The sequence below is a fragment of the Coffea arabica genome, chromosome 6c (assembly GCF_036785885.1).
Source record: "Coffea arabica cultivar ET-39 chromosome 6c, Coffea Arabica ET-39 HiFi, whole genome shotgun sequence".
Classification (NCBI taxonomy): Eukaryota; Viridiplantae; Streptophyta; class Magnoliopsida; order Gentianales; family Rubiaceae; genus Coffea; species Coffea arabica.
This window is the reverse complement of record NC_092320.1, coordinates 29,152,895-29,168,004: the sequence shown is the minus strand read 5'-3', so window position 1 is coordinate 29,168,004 and position 15,110 is coordinate 29,152,895. Positions and strand designations below refer to the sequence as shown.

The following is a 15,110-nucleotide window of genomic DNA, read 5'->3' as shown; positions in this document are numbered from 1 at the left end:
CCCAATCATTCCACAATAAATGCAAATGAACATGAAAGTAAAGGTTTTCACTTTTCATTTTCAAGTTGGAGCAAGTTAGGGTTTTCACATGTATCCGTAGTGTAATTATCCGGTACAAAGCAAGGACCAAATTTGGTGCTTAAGAATGACTTTTATGTGAGAAATAATATGTGATTAGAAACAATGATATAAAGTTAGTGAATAGAAAGTAAAAACCCTAGTACGTGTGATTTAAGGAAAAACGGTGCAAACCGACGGGTATCGATCACTACCGATTGACCGCACCACTTGACCACTACTTTCTTACCACATGAGCTCATTAATATTTGAGCAAAATATCCCCTCAATTCCAGCTAGCTTTGACCAAAATTATGGACCAAAATAACAAGGAAAAGAAACAAAAAAATGAGTGGAGGGTGGTGAGGACACTTGTCGGCTGTGACGACCCCACTTTCCCCTGAGGCGAACCAAAGGGTTGGCGGATCGTCTGCCCAACTCTCGCCAGGACTCAAGCACGCATTTCAAACCTGAATTCCTCCGAAGAAAAGTCTAATCTATTACATCAGCAATTCTTCCAAGTAAAACTTTATAACTCCACAGTAACTTCACGGATAACAGTGACATAAGTCAGCCCTTCGACGGCTCTTAAAACTATCGTTCACGCGCCTTACAAGAACAAAGTCGTACCATCCTAACGTACAAAAACACAAACAGCAGAAACATAAAAAAATACCCCAGCCATAAGTCACCACGAGAGCCACACATTTTCCAGCTTCAAGTGGTAACACAAAGGCGAAAGTACGCAAGCAGGATTACACGTTACAAACTGAAATTTACAATTCTTAAAACCACATTGTCCAAACGCACGCGTAACCAAATAAAAACAGCATCCAACTTCTCAAGCCTCAAAACCTGTAAGGAAAACAAATAAACGTGGGGTGAGCCGAAGCTCAGTGGTGCCCCAAAACATGCATCCAAATAAACATTTAACAGGTAGAAATTTTCAGCATTTAACTAGTAGGAAAGCGAGTAACAACACAGGGTCGGATACAGGGCTCTCAGGAGCCAACTTCCACGCTTGATTAGATACCATCGTAGTTGACCCTCCGTCAACTTTCACTACTTATAGTCCATGTAGATCCACTTATTTTAATCCTAACCCGTCACCATTCATACCTCTGCTTTGGGCCCAAACTTCATCTACCGACGCAGTATACTCGAGATATACCCGTAATAAATTTGTCGAGGGATTCACCCAACGACGAAATTGTAGTTTGATTCATGCGTCGAGGGATTCACCCAACAACGTAACTACATTTAGATTCATAGTAGTCAGATTCATGCGTCGAGGGATTCACCCAACAACGTAACTACATTTAGATTCATAGTAGTCAGATTCATGCGTCGAGGGATTCACCCAACAACGTAACTACATGCGTCGAGGGATTCACCCAACAACGTAACTACATTTAGATTCATAGTAGTCAGATTCATGCGTCGAGGGATTCACCCAACAACGTAACTACATTTAGATTCATAGAAAATATTTCACACACAGCACCACTCGAACGGCTAGTGCGATAAAGTACACACTGCTCACTTCGATGGATCAAAATCATTTATTGCATTTTGACAATTATCACATAGCGAATTGATAAAGCGCTTAATCACATAACATAGAACAAGCAGGGACACTCACCACGAGTGAAGTTCAGATATTGGATTGAGGATCGAGTTCCGCGTCCTCGTAAAATCCTAGAATATCAGAATTTAGGCCATAAGTTTTCTATTGGAACTTTTGGCTTGCACATGTAGAGATTTCTAGCATGTTGCTAGGTTACTTTTTCTCAAAATATTTTACTTGGAATCGAGCTTGTGAGAACCGTACGATATTTCTTATAATATTCCTGGAATACTTTTCCTTAAAGAAAAATACTACTATTATTTTCTTAAAATAAGTCGGCAAGCTATTTAATATCGAGGCTAAGAGTATACCTTGAGAAAAAGTTCCTTTGAGAGGCGGTGCTTGCAAAATTTATTGCTAATGCTTCAGGATAAGGTTTCTTATACAATTGTTGCTAAAGCTGCTTGTTAAAAGGAAATAAGGTCTTTCTTGCCGAGCGAGTTTTCTATGCATATAGCTAAGGTGATCAAGACTCACCTTTTAAATTTTTCCTTAGTTACAACTAGCCTTAGGCGATTTATAAAGAAGGAAGGAATTTGAAACAAAACTAAGGTTTTGAGTCTGGGGAAATCATTTTCCCAAATTAATAAGGCTAGTCTAGCTTAAGGGGTAAAAGTCATGTTGCCCAAGTTTCTAAGGCAAAAATAGTAGATACTATGTTTAGTAGTACGATGCTAGATCTGTACCGTTCAAAACTTGAAGCAAAATATTTTTCATTTACTTAGTCAAGCGTTTACTTGGAGTCACAAGGTCGGTACACTTCTCACATTTTCGATTCCAATCCAAAATCACCTTTTCTCAATATTGCACAATTAGAATTCAAACAGTAATAACACTAGAGCTCATCAATTCTTAGCCCTGTGTTCCAACAAATTTATATCTAAGCATAAGCAGGAAAATTTACCAAGGCTTCGTCAATACTTAGCACTTGGTAATCAGTACTTATATCAACTCACAGTTTCACAAAATAGTAGCACAGATTTCTAAGAATTTCAGCAATTCAGTTATCCATTCAGGGTGGGAGTTCATAGAGCCCACCATCAGCCAATTTCCAATAACTCAACCATCAACTCAAAAGTGGGAATTCATAGAGCCCACTGTCCACAATTTCAACACATGATATACTAATGAAAGTAAATTTCAACCATTAGCTTTTCAGGCATTGAAATACGAGTAGAAATTGTTTCACTGGCCAGGCTTAAACATACGTTTAGCAAGTACCTTCTTACATCTAACTCTTTGAGAATTTCATGAACGCAATAGGGTCAAACCACAATCATTAACATCAACATTTTCCATGTGTTTCCAATCATTAAGTTTCAAGGAATAACTTCGCAATTTAAGTTGGAAATTCGTACCCAAACTTTGGTAACTACAAGGAAAATTTCCAGCATTGGTATGCCCATATCTTTGGTTAGACCATCCCATATATTAAATATCACATTGCTACCCAACTTGTATCTCTTAAAATTTGCATCTCGCATGCAGTTTTGACCCATTATGATCCAAGGGAAATAAAATAAAATTCCCGAAACTGATTACAATTTCCAAAGACAACTGAAATTCTGGTTGGTACCCCTCGGATATCAACAAAATTTCCAGCAGCTAAAGGTTTACAAAAATCCAAGCTTTCCTTAGTTTAAACATGGTGTTAGGGACTCAAATTCAGCAATCAAACACTTAGCTGGCTATTAAAATTTTCCCTTTTTCAAAAATCAGATTCATTCCACAATTAAAAGCATCCAGAAAATTCAGAACTTTTATCCATCAGCCACGGATGAACATGCACGAAGAAATGTTCTGTAATCATTTTATTTTTCTGGCTAAACCATGCTTTAAAACTCTCAGCTTCCTCATGCAATCTCTTAGCAAAACAATGCACATTTCCAGATCAGGAGTTGAAATTAAACCATGATTACAAACCCCAAAATTTCCAGGTTTAAATCTCACGGTTCTTTCTCAAAATTTCTGGCAATAACAATGGTTCTAAAACAGGATTTTCTTTGGTTAAAATAGAATTTTTGGTACTCTATTAGGACATGTACACACGTAGCTAGCTAGTAAAGGTTTCCAAATCCAATCCAGATTCAAACTACAATTGTACTCATCTAACCCAAATCCAGAAATTATATCAACTAGTGAAATCCGGAAACACTTCAATATTTTCAGCTCAATCATTTGGTTAGCTAAATTTTCCAGCAACCATTTATCTTGTATAAAATTCTTCCTTGGCTTATTCAGGGATTTAAATACTCAAATTCGGCATACGGATACTTAATTAACTGAGTAACATTTCTAGTTAAAAATTTAGGTTCGAATCATAACCCAAATCGTCGAATTTCCAAGAAAATCTCCAGCTAGCCTCGGTTTGAGCTGCACAAAAATCCGGTTGCATCTTATTTTTATTTTCAGTTCTAGCTCAACTAATTAACTACATGCAAAGCTAAAATTTCTTGTCATTAGCTAGCTAAATATGATTATAGGCTCAAAACAACAAAATTAAACCAAATCAAGATGCATTACTTCCAAACAAACTCACGGCAACATTACTACATCAAAACAGAATTTCTTATGTTCCTTGGTTCATCATCCGAAAGTTCCAAGTTCCCATGCAAAGCTTTGAACAATTTAATTAGTTAGTGATTAGTTAATTAAACATCACAACAAGCTCAGAATAACAGAGTTTGATCATCTAAGGTAGCATCATTCCAATCAGTCTCGGATGAAGCACTATTGCACATCAGAAAATTTTTTGCTGTTTTTGTAACTACCATCCGAAGTCTAATAATCAACATGCAAGATTTTAAATTAGCTCCAGAACCCTCTAATCAACTCAAACTAGATCAAGAAGTACCTCTGCTAATACTCCATTCACGCACGAACAAATCTGGGCAGAATTATCTCCCTAGGCTCGCGACTGGTTTGGGGTTGTCTTGGCTGAGCAGATGGTGGAGCTGTGGTGGTTGTTGCGGCTGGAAAACTGGGTGTAGCTTGCGGATTTCAGCTCTCCTACCTTGCTCCAGCTGCTGATCCGAAAGGGAAATGGTGTTGTGGAGCTGAGGTGAGAAGTTGGATTGTGAAGAAAAGTGGAGGTGGAGCCGCGGTTTTGGCCAGGAAGGTAGAGTGCTTGTGCGGTTGTGTGTTGGAGTGGGAAAGAAATGTATTGGCCGAATGTGAGGTGGTGACAGACGGTTGTCCAAAAGTTTGGTTTTGGTGGTTGCATGGTTATTTCGTGAGGTTGTGAGGGTAATTTAGACTTTTCACTACTTCTCCAATTAGCCACTTAAGTCCTTGGTCCAAGCTTAGTTCCAAAAATTGTCTCCAAAAGTGATTTGAACGCCTAATTGAATCGCTAATCTTGCAAGACTTTGGTTATCGAGATTTTCCTCAAGTATGATTTAATGGCCTAATTATACTTTGGTATACCTAAACCATTTTATCGAATTTTTATAGATTACAACTTAGTATTAAGGTTCCCAACATTCATACTTCATTAGTTTCTTATTAAAATCAAGTTTGACCTTGTAATAAAAATCTAACATTTTATTTTAAGGCGAAAATTAATCTAACTCAAGAAATATTAATTTAATATAGCAAAACCGAATAATTCAATATTAGGCACAATTATATTATTTATTTCATAAAAATTATCTTTACGCTTTATTTCAAAACAATTAATTACTATACTAGAATTCAGGGAGATTACTTGTTAGATTAGAGAAATAGTTTACCATAGAAATATGAATTTAAAGTAACAAAACTAAGAAGTTTAGTGGTTTAGCACGATTCTTTTATTTTGCACCTAACATTTATCTTTACGCATTTATCTAACAATAATTAAATCTTAGTGCTAAAATTTATTAAAGAGTTAAAAGAAATGCAAATGATCTACAAAATAATATTTATATATATATTTTTCAGGGTTCTCACATCCTCCCCTCCTTAAAATGAATTTTGTCCTCAAAATTCTTACTTTCTCAATAGATAGGTCGGGGTATATATATATATGTATATAAATTCAATTTGGCACTTAACAAAGGATATTCTAATAGCAAAGTAACTAAAATAAAGGATATTCATAGTGTACATACAATTCGTAGCGTACATATAATTCATAGCGAAAGATCACAACCTCCAAAAGTGCTATTCCAATCTAGGGTAACTATAACTTTATTCCTTAGGTGAGGTTAAACCCTCCTGATTTGTTAAACATTCACTACTAGGACCCCGTTCATGGTCATTAACACGAATTACTTCTATCTAGCACTTAATCGCTCTGTAGCGGACTTAGTTGTCTGCTGAGTACTTCTTTTTTTTTTTTTTTAAATGCTCTAGGGCATTCCGAAATCTTGTGCTGGGTACTACCGTACTTCAAGCACTTTCCTCCCTTTTTCCAGCATTCCTTCTCGGTATGACCAGCTTTCTTACAATACCCACAATTTGCTCGAAAAGTGGCGGCCTGGCTATTTCGAGAGTTTTCTTTATTTTCCTTCTCCAGTTCTACGTTCTGGCGTAGCAGCTCAATTTTCTCTGCATATTCTTGTTTCCATCGTCCTTCCCAGTAGTCAGCCAATTTCCTGTGAAATTCTACCTCATTTCGGAGAAGGTCCATTTCCTTACGCAGTTCTTCTAAAGTTGTCATCTCACTAGTTGGCTTAAGTCAAATAGCTAGCCTGCCAGACAAATCATTAGATCAAAATAAGCAACTATTCATACTGGAACTTGAGCCGTAATACTCTTTCATCCTTTTGCTGATGGTTACTCCAAAATATAAACCTCATCTACTTTCTATTAAACCCAGCGAGTTCCTAAGTGTCACCAAGATTGCCATCGTTAATCACTATCACGACAGAATAAGGAAGCCTTATCCCAAAGAAAAATTTCATGTCTTAGTGCACTGTTCAATACTTACCTTCAAAGTTGTTTAAAACAACAGTCATAATTCTTATTCTCACTAGGGCCTTATTGTACTCCTTCGATTCAATCTTACTATTTTGAGGTCAGATTTCCAATGAAACCTAGATAGACGAATTTCAAGAGTCATTCCATTTTCGCAACTCTTTTGGTTCCTAGGTTAGTTGATTGGCCTAGAGCTTTGGTATTCCACCAACCGTTCTAAGATATCAGTCATATGGTCAATAGGGGTAGCTACATGGGTGGGTTCCTTCTAAAATCCCATTGATAGCATCTTTGTCAAAGTCTGTCTACCATTGGCCCTTGCAACAATTATAACATCATTATAGGCTCAAATTTTTTTTTTTTTTTTTTTTGACTAAATCAAATGACTCAATTATGTAGTTCAAAACTTGAGTACAAAGATATATTTTCTATAAAAGACTTCACTCACCAAATTGTCGTGCTCCAATTGTCCAAAATTATTTACTAGTGTGTGATTTTCAAAGTTAACAATTTTAGAATTGACCCAGTTCTTTTGTCCCAAACCGAAAATCTTATTCGTTTAAGGAAAGTTTTTTTTTTTTTTTTTTTTTTTCGCGTACCTTTCGTACCCAAACTAATAACAGAATATCAAATACACATTTGGAAAAATTGTGGTCTATGTACGTATAAATAAAATGGCTATTCGAATGGAAGACAAGAAGAAAAGAAATTGGTTCTGATCTTGATAGTCAAAATTTCTAAATGCGTTTGACTTTTGATAAGAAGTTTAACATTTGTTATTTGAACGTTTGATCAAGAAAAATCATTTAACCCCACAAATCACTTTTGAGAATAAAATGCTTTTAAGACAATAAGCAGACATGCAGGTTTGTATATACTTAAACTTTGGTCCGAAGCCTCTACTCTTCACACCTAAGCTGAGAATTAGCTTTTATGCCACATAAACTTAACTATTTACTCTCCCATTTCACGACCAATATTCATTCTTATTTATAAGAGAAGTTCAAATATTCGTAAAAGTTTAAAACATGCCTATAGGGCCAATCATAAGATATATGTAAAATAATCATTAAGTTCACAAGGAAGAACATCACTAGTTACTCAACCAGGTCAATTCATCATAATACCAGTAGGTCTCATCTCCTTGTTCAGTTTCAACTTAGATCAAGTGCTAGGATCCCATTGGATTGTACAAGACTATCTATCAATCTTTCCTTCTTTTATCTGTACAACTCTTCTAACGGTTTCAAACCATTAATATCCTTAGACGAGTTAACCTTAACTTTTTCTCGTGTCTCTTTTCAAGTTCACATCGGATCAATATTTTCAAATTTAAGGCCATAAAGTTTAAAAGGACACTTTTATTTCAAACTAAACTTGTTTGTATTTTTAAGTTCCATAAATCCAAAAAGCCCCAGTCCTATACCACCCAAAATTCTACATTTGTCCCAAAAGGCATTCTTTCAAGATGAAATTTGTAAATAAATGGATCTTGACCTGAAATTACAGCTTTAACAAATAGGAACAACAAGAATGGAATTGACATTTCATTTATCTTAGGAAAATTTCCGATGCTCATAGAATTTAAGAAAATTTGGAAAGTTTTACACGGTGAAAAGAGCCATTGTCCACTCTTAAATCTAAAATATATATATATATATATATATATTTTTTTTTTAAACAACATTTTGGCAAAACCAGGTTTAAAAATTATTTCCTTTCAACTTCAAATTTCATTTTCAAGAATCAACGTTTAAAATATTAAGCAAAATTTTGCCAATGATTTGTAAGAAAACAGGGCTAAAGGTAACTAAACATGTTCGGCTAGGAGCGATACTATCAAAAATTTTCACCGATCCTATCATCACTTCCCTATTATAATTCATCAATCTCATGGTTTCTTTACACTACTTTGGTTATCAAATTTTACTCAAGTTAAGAATTATTTAATCCCAAGGACTAATGTATTTTACAACATTATAGCAAAATATACGCGTAATCATCAAATTTCATACTCGCAATATAAGTCACATTGCACACCAACTTCATACAACTTCAAGAGCCAGATAATTCACGAATACATTCAATATTTTCATACATAACTCAAACTTCAACCTTTATAAGCATGAAAGGAAACAATACAACAATACACAAATTTTTATAATCACATAGCTAATAGCCTAACCTGGCGTTTTCACCTGGCGTTATCACTCTCGAAATTCTATAGCTTTCACCATTAATCTATATATGGATGTGTAAGAGTCGATTATGTGTGCCTACCATGGAAGGTAGCTGTCACTCATAAATACATTCATTCCATGTGTGTTATTAGCGCAAAGCAAATTTATGAGCAATTTAATTACCCCACATAGCAAACTCAAGTACAGCACGTATCAAGCAGCAAGTACACTTAAATAAACAATCAAACAAGTTCTTTTTAAGTTCATCTAACATGCAAACATGGCAAAGTTACGACTTACTCACCCTAACATAGTCAAGGCGACAATTGATCAGGTACAGCTACTAATCCACTTGCCCCATTAGTAACGCTAATCAAGTTCTTGGGTAGATTGAAGGTCCACCACGTCTAATGTCCAATCAATTAGTATGATCATAACTTGAGTATATTAATGGCTCTTAAGTATTCTAAATGATCTCAAACATTTCATACTTTGGCTTTTTCTACTATCCTCACAACTAGATTTCTTTATCCTTTCAAACATTTGCCCCAATAATCCTCCAATAAAACTTAAAGACCACAATGCCATCTAAAACTCACCTCTAGTTATTTGCAAATGGTAGCATACTAACCACATGATAAATTCGTCAAACTTATCCCTTTCCCAGATCTAAAGCCACTCACAACTGAATAGCTCTTACTTGAACTGCCATTTAACTCAGATTCTAGATCTAAAGCCACATTTTAGGATAAGGGATGGTAAAAAGTTCATTTACTATCATAAAGGCTAGTAAGGCCACCAATAAGGCCTTTTTCACTTTTAACTTTCAAAAGCTAACCTTGGTCTCTTTAATTCTTCCTTTCCAAACTTAATCATGGTTTCTAGTCATATCGTAATACAGTATACTGGATTCTTTTCAATTGCAAATACTCCATTAAAGGTAATATTTCATACTCGGGTACAAGAATCCGAAAATGAGATGATTCACAACTCAAGCTGGCCAGTCCCAAGCATGAATCACCTATATTTGAGATTCCTACCCAACGTACATATCTAATTCCCTTAGCAATAGTAATTAATTCAACACTTAATAGGCCATTCCCCATGGTCCGAGAACCTTTTCCCGGTTTAAGCTCGATAAGAGCTCTGATACCACCTGTGACGACCCCACTTTCCCCTGAGGCGAACCAAAGGGTTGGCGGATCGTCTGCCCAGCTCTCGCCAGGACTCAAGCACGCATTTCAAACCTGAATTCCTCCGAAGAAAAGTCTAATCTATTACATCAGCAATTCTTCCAAGTAAAACTTTATAACTCCACAGTAACTTCAGGGATAACAGTGACATAAGTCAGCCCTTCGACGGCTCTTAAAACTATCGTTCACGCGCCTTACAAGAACAAAGTCGTACCATCCTAACGTACAAAAACCCAAACAGCAGAAACATAAAAAAATACCCCAGCCATAAGTCACCACGAGAGCCACACATTTTCCAGCTTCAAGTGGTAACACAAAGGCGAAAGTACGCAAGCAGGATTACACGTTACAAACTGAAATTTACAATTCTTAAAACCACATTGTCCAAACGCACGCGTAACCAAATAAAAACAGCATCCAACTTCTCAAGCCTCAAAACCTGTAAGGAAAACAAATAAACGTGGGGTGAGCCGAAGCTCAGTGGTGCCCCAAAACATGCATCCAAATAAACATTTAACAGGTAGAAATTTTCAGCATTTAACCAGTAGGAAAGCGAGTAACAACACAGGGTCGGATACAGGGCTCTCAGGAGCCAACTTCCACGCTTGATTAGATACCATCGTAGTTGACCCTCCGTCAACTTTCACTACTTATAGTCCATGTAGATCCACTTATTTTAATCCTAACCCGTCACCATTCATACCTCTGCTTTGGGCCCAAACTTCATCTACCGACGCAGTATACTCGAGATATACCCGTAATAAATTTGTCGAGGGATTCACCCAACGACGAAATTGTAGTCAGATTTAGATTCATTTAGTCAGATTCATGCGTCGAGGGATTCACCCAACAACGTAACTACATTTAGATTCATAGTAGTCAGATTCATGCGTCGAGGGATTCACCCAACAACGTAACTACATTTAGATTCATAGTAGTCAGATTCATGCGTCGAGGGATTCACCCAACAACGTAACTACATTTAGATTCATAGTAGTCAGATTCATGCGTCGAGGGATTCACCCAACAACGTAACTACATTTAGATTCATAGTAGTCAGATTCATGCGTCGAGGGATTCACCCAACAACGTAACTACATTTAGATTCATAGTAGTCAGATTCATGCGTCGAGGGATTCACCCAACAACGTAACTACATTTAGATTCATAGAAAATATTTCACACACAGCACCACTCGAACGGCTAGTGCGATAAAGTACACACTGCTCACTTCGATGGATCAAAATCATTTATTGCATTTTGACAATTATCACATAGCGAATTGATAAAGCGCTTAATCACATAACATAGAACAAGCAGGGACACTCACCACGAGTGAAGTTCAGATATTGGATTGAGGATCGAGTTCCGCGTCCTCGTAAAATCCTAGAATATCAGAATTTAGGCCATAAGTTTTCTATTGGAACTTTTGGCTTGCACATGTAGAGATTTCTAGCATGTTGCTAGGTTACTTTTTCTCAAAATATTTTACTTGGAATCGAGCTTGTGAGAACCGTACGATATTTCTTATAATATTCCTGGAATACTTTTCCTTAAAGAAAAATACTACTATTATTTTCTTAAAATAAGTCGGCAAGCTATTTAATATCGAGGCTAAGAGTATACCTTGAGAAAAAGTTCCTTTGAGAGGCGGTGCTTGCAAAATTTATTGCTAATGCTTCAGGATAAGGTTTCTTATACAATTGTTGCTAAAGCTGCTTGTTAAAAGGAAATAAGGTCTTTCTTGCCGAGCGAGTTTTCTATGCATATAGCTAAGGTGATCAAGACTCACCTTTTAAATTTTTCCTTAGTTACAACTAGCCTTAGGCGATTTATAAAGAAGGAAGGAATTTGAAACAAAACTAAGGTTTTGAGTCTGGGGAAATCATTTTCCCAAATTAATAAGGCTAGTCTAGCTTAAGGGGTAAAAGTCATGTTGCCCAAGTTTCTAAGGCAAAAATAGTAGATACTATGTTTAGTAGTACGATGCTAGATCTGTACCGTTCAAAACTTGAAGCAAAATATTTTTCATTTACTTAGTCAAGCGTTTACTTGGAGTCACAAGGTCGGTACACTTCTCACATTTTCGATTCCAATCCAAAATCACCTTTTCTCAATATTGCACAATTAGAATTTAAACAGTAATAACACTAGAGCTCATCAATTCTTAGCCCTGTGTTCCAACAAATTTATATCTAAGCATAAGCAGGAAAATTTACCAAGGCTTCGTCAATACTTAGCACTTGGTAATCAGTACTTATATCAACTCACAGTTTCACAAAATAGTAGCACAGATTTCTAAGAATTTCAGCAATTCAGTTATCCATTCAGGGTGGGAGTTCATAGAGCCCACCATCAGCCAATTTCCAATAACTCAACCATCAACTCAAAAGTGGGAATTCATAGAGCCCACTGTCCACAATTTCAACACATGATATACTAATGAAAGTAAATTTCAACCATTAGCTTTTCAGGCATTGAAATACGAGTAGAAATTGTTTCACTGGCCAGGCTTAAACATACGTTTAGCAAGTACCTTCTTACATCTAACTCTTTGAGAATTTCATGAACGCAATAGGGTCAAACCACAATCATTAACATCAACATTTTCCATGTGTTTCCAATCATTAAGTTTCAAGGAATAACTTCGCAATTTAAGTTGGAAATTCGTACCCAAACTTTGGTAACTACAAGGAAAATTTCCAGCATTGGTATGCCCATATCTTTGGTTAGACCATCCCATATATTAAATATCACATTGCTACCCAACTTGTATCTCTTAAAATTTGCATCTCGCATGCAGTTTTGACCCATTATGATCCAAGGGAAATAAAATAAAATTCCCGAAACTGATTACAATTTCCAAAGACAACTGAAATTCTGGTTGGTACCCCTCGGATATCAACAAAATTTCCAGCAGCTAAAGGTTTACAAAAATCCAAGCTTTCCTTAGTTTAAACATGGTGTTAGGGACTCAAATTCAGCAATCAAACACTTAGCTGGCTATTAAAATTTTCCCTTTTTCAAAAATCAGATTCATTCCACAATTAAAAGCATCCAGAAAATTCAGAACTTTTATCCATCAGCCACGGATGAACATGCACGAAGAAATGTTCTGTAATCATTTTATTTTTCTGGCTAAACCATGCTTTAAAACTCTCAGCTTCCTCATGCAATCTCTTAGCAAAACAATGCACATTTCCAGATCAGGAGTTGAAATTAAACCATGATTACAAACCCCAAAATTTCCAGGTTTAAATCTCACGGTTCTTTCTCAAAATTTCTGGCAATAACAATGGTTCTAAAACAGGATTTTCTTTGGTTAAAATAGAATTTTTGGTACTCTATTAGGACATGTACACACGTAGCTAGCTAGTAAAGGTTTCCAAATCCAATCCAGATTCAAACTACAATTGTACTCATCTAACCCAAATCCAGAAATTATATCAACTAGTGAAATCCGGAAACACTTCAATATTTTCAGCTCAATCATTTGGTTAGCTAAATTTTCCAGCAACCATTTATCTTGTATAAAATTCTTCCTTGGCTTATTCAGGGATTTAAATACTCAAATTCGGCATACGGATACTTAATTAACTGAGTAACATTTCTAGTTAAAAATTTAGGTTCGAATCATAACCCAAATCGTCGAATTTCCAAGAAAATCTCCAGCTAGCCTCGGTTTGAGCTGCACAAAAATCCGGTTGCATCTTATTTTTATTTTCAGTTCTAGCTCAACTAATTAACTACATGCAAAGCTAAAATTTCTTGTCATTAGCTAGCTAAATATGATTATAGGCTCAAAACAACAAAATTAAACCAAATCAAGATGCATTACTTCCAAACAAACTCACGGCAACATTACTACATCAAAACAGAATTTCTTATGTTCCTTGGTTCATCATCCGAAAGTTCCAAGTTCCCATGCAAAGCTTTGAACAATTTAATTAGTTAGTGATTAGTTAATTAAACATCACAACAAGCTCAGAATAACAGAGTTTGATCATCTAAGGTAGCATCATTCCAATCAGTCTCGGATGAAGCACTATTGCACATCAGAAAATTTTTTGCTGTTTTTGTAACTACCATCCGAAGTCTAATAATCAACATGCAAGATTTTAAATTAGCTCCAGAACCCTCTAATCAACTCAAACTAGATCAAGAAGTACCTCTGCTAATACTCCATTCACGCACGAACAAATCTGGGCAGAATTATCTCCCTAGGCTCGCGACTGGTTTGGGGTTGTCTTGGCTGAGCAGATGGTGGAGTTGTGGTGGTTGTTGCGGCTGGAAAACTGGGTGTAGCTTGCGGATTTCAGCTCTCCTACCTTGCTCCAGCTGCTGATCCGAAAGGGAAATGGTGTTGTGGAGCTGAGGTGAGAAGTTGGATTGTGAAGAAAAGTGGAGGTGGAGCCGCGGTTTTGGCCAGGAAGGTAGAGTGCTTGTGCGGTTGTGTGTTGGAGTGGGAAAGAAATGTATTGGCCGAATGTGAGGTGGTGACAGACGGTTGTCCAAAAGTTTGGTTTTGGTGGTTGCATGGTTATTTCGTGAGGTTGTGAGGGTAATTTAGACTTTTCACTACTTCTCCAATTAGCCACTTAAGTCCTTGGTCCAAGCTTAGTTCCAAAAATTGTCTCCAAAAGTGATTTGAACGCCTAATTGAATCGCTAATCTTGCAAGACTTTGGTTATCGAGATTTTCCTCAAGTATGATTTAATGGCCTAATTATACTTTGGTATACCTAAACCATTTTATCGAATTTTTATAGATTACAACTTAGTATTAAGGTTCCCAACATTCATACTTCATTAGTTTCTTATTAAAATCAAGTTTGACCTTGTAATAAAAATCTAACATTTTATTTTAAGGCGAAAATTAATCTAACTCAAGAAATATTAATTTAATATAGCAAAACCGAATAATTCAATATTAGGCACAATTATATTATTTATTTCATAAAAATTATCTTTACGCTTTATTTCAAAACAATTAATTACTATACTAGAATTCAGGGAGATTACTTGTTAGATTAGAGAAATAGTTTACCATAGAAATATGAATTTAAAGTAACAAAACTAAGAAGTTTAGTGGTTTAGCACGATTCTTTTATTTTGCACCTAACATTTATCTTTACGCATTTATCTAACAATAATT

The 15,110-nt window shown here is 35.9% G+C and overlaps 1 long non-coding RNA gene across 1 annotated transcript; it reads right to left on the bottom strand.

The window, feature by feature from the left end:
• Positions 1 to 209: 209 nt before the first annotated feature.
• Positions 210 to 14,905, bottom strand: LOC140008591 (uncharacterized). Its single transcript, XR_011816095.1, has 5 exons — positions 14,126 to 14,905; positions 11,287 to 11,342; positions 4,539 to 10,395; positions 1,700 to 1,755; positions 210 to 912 (listed from the first exon to the last, which is right to left on the bottom strand). It is a non-coding gene; the product is annotated as an uncharacterized lncRNA (long non-coding RNA).
• Positions 14,906 to 15,110: the final 205 nt, after the last annotated feature.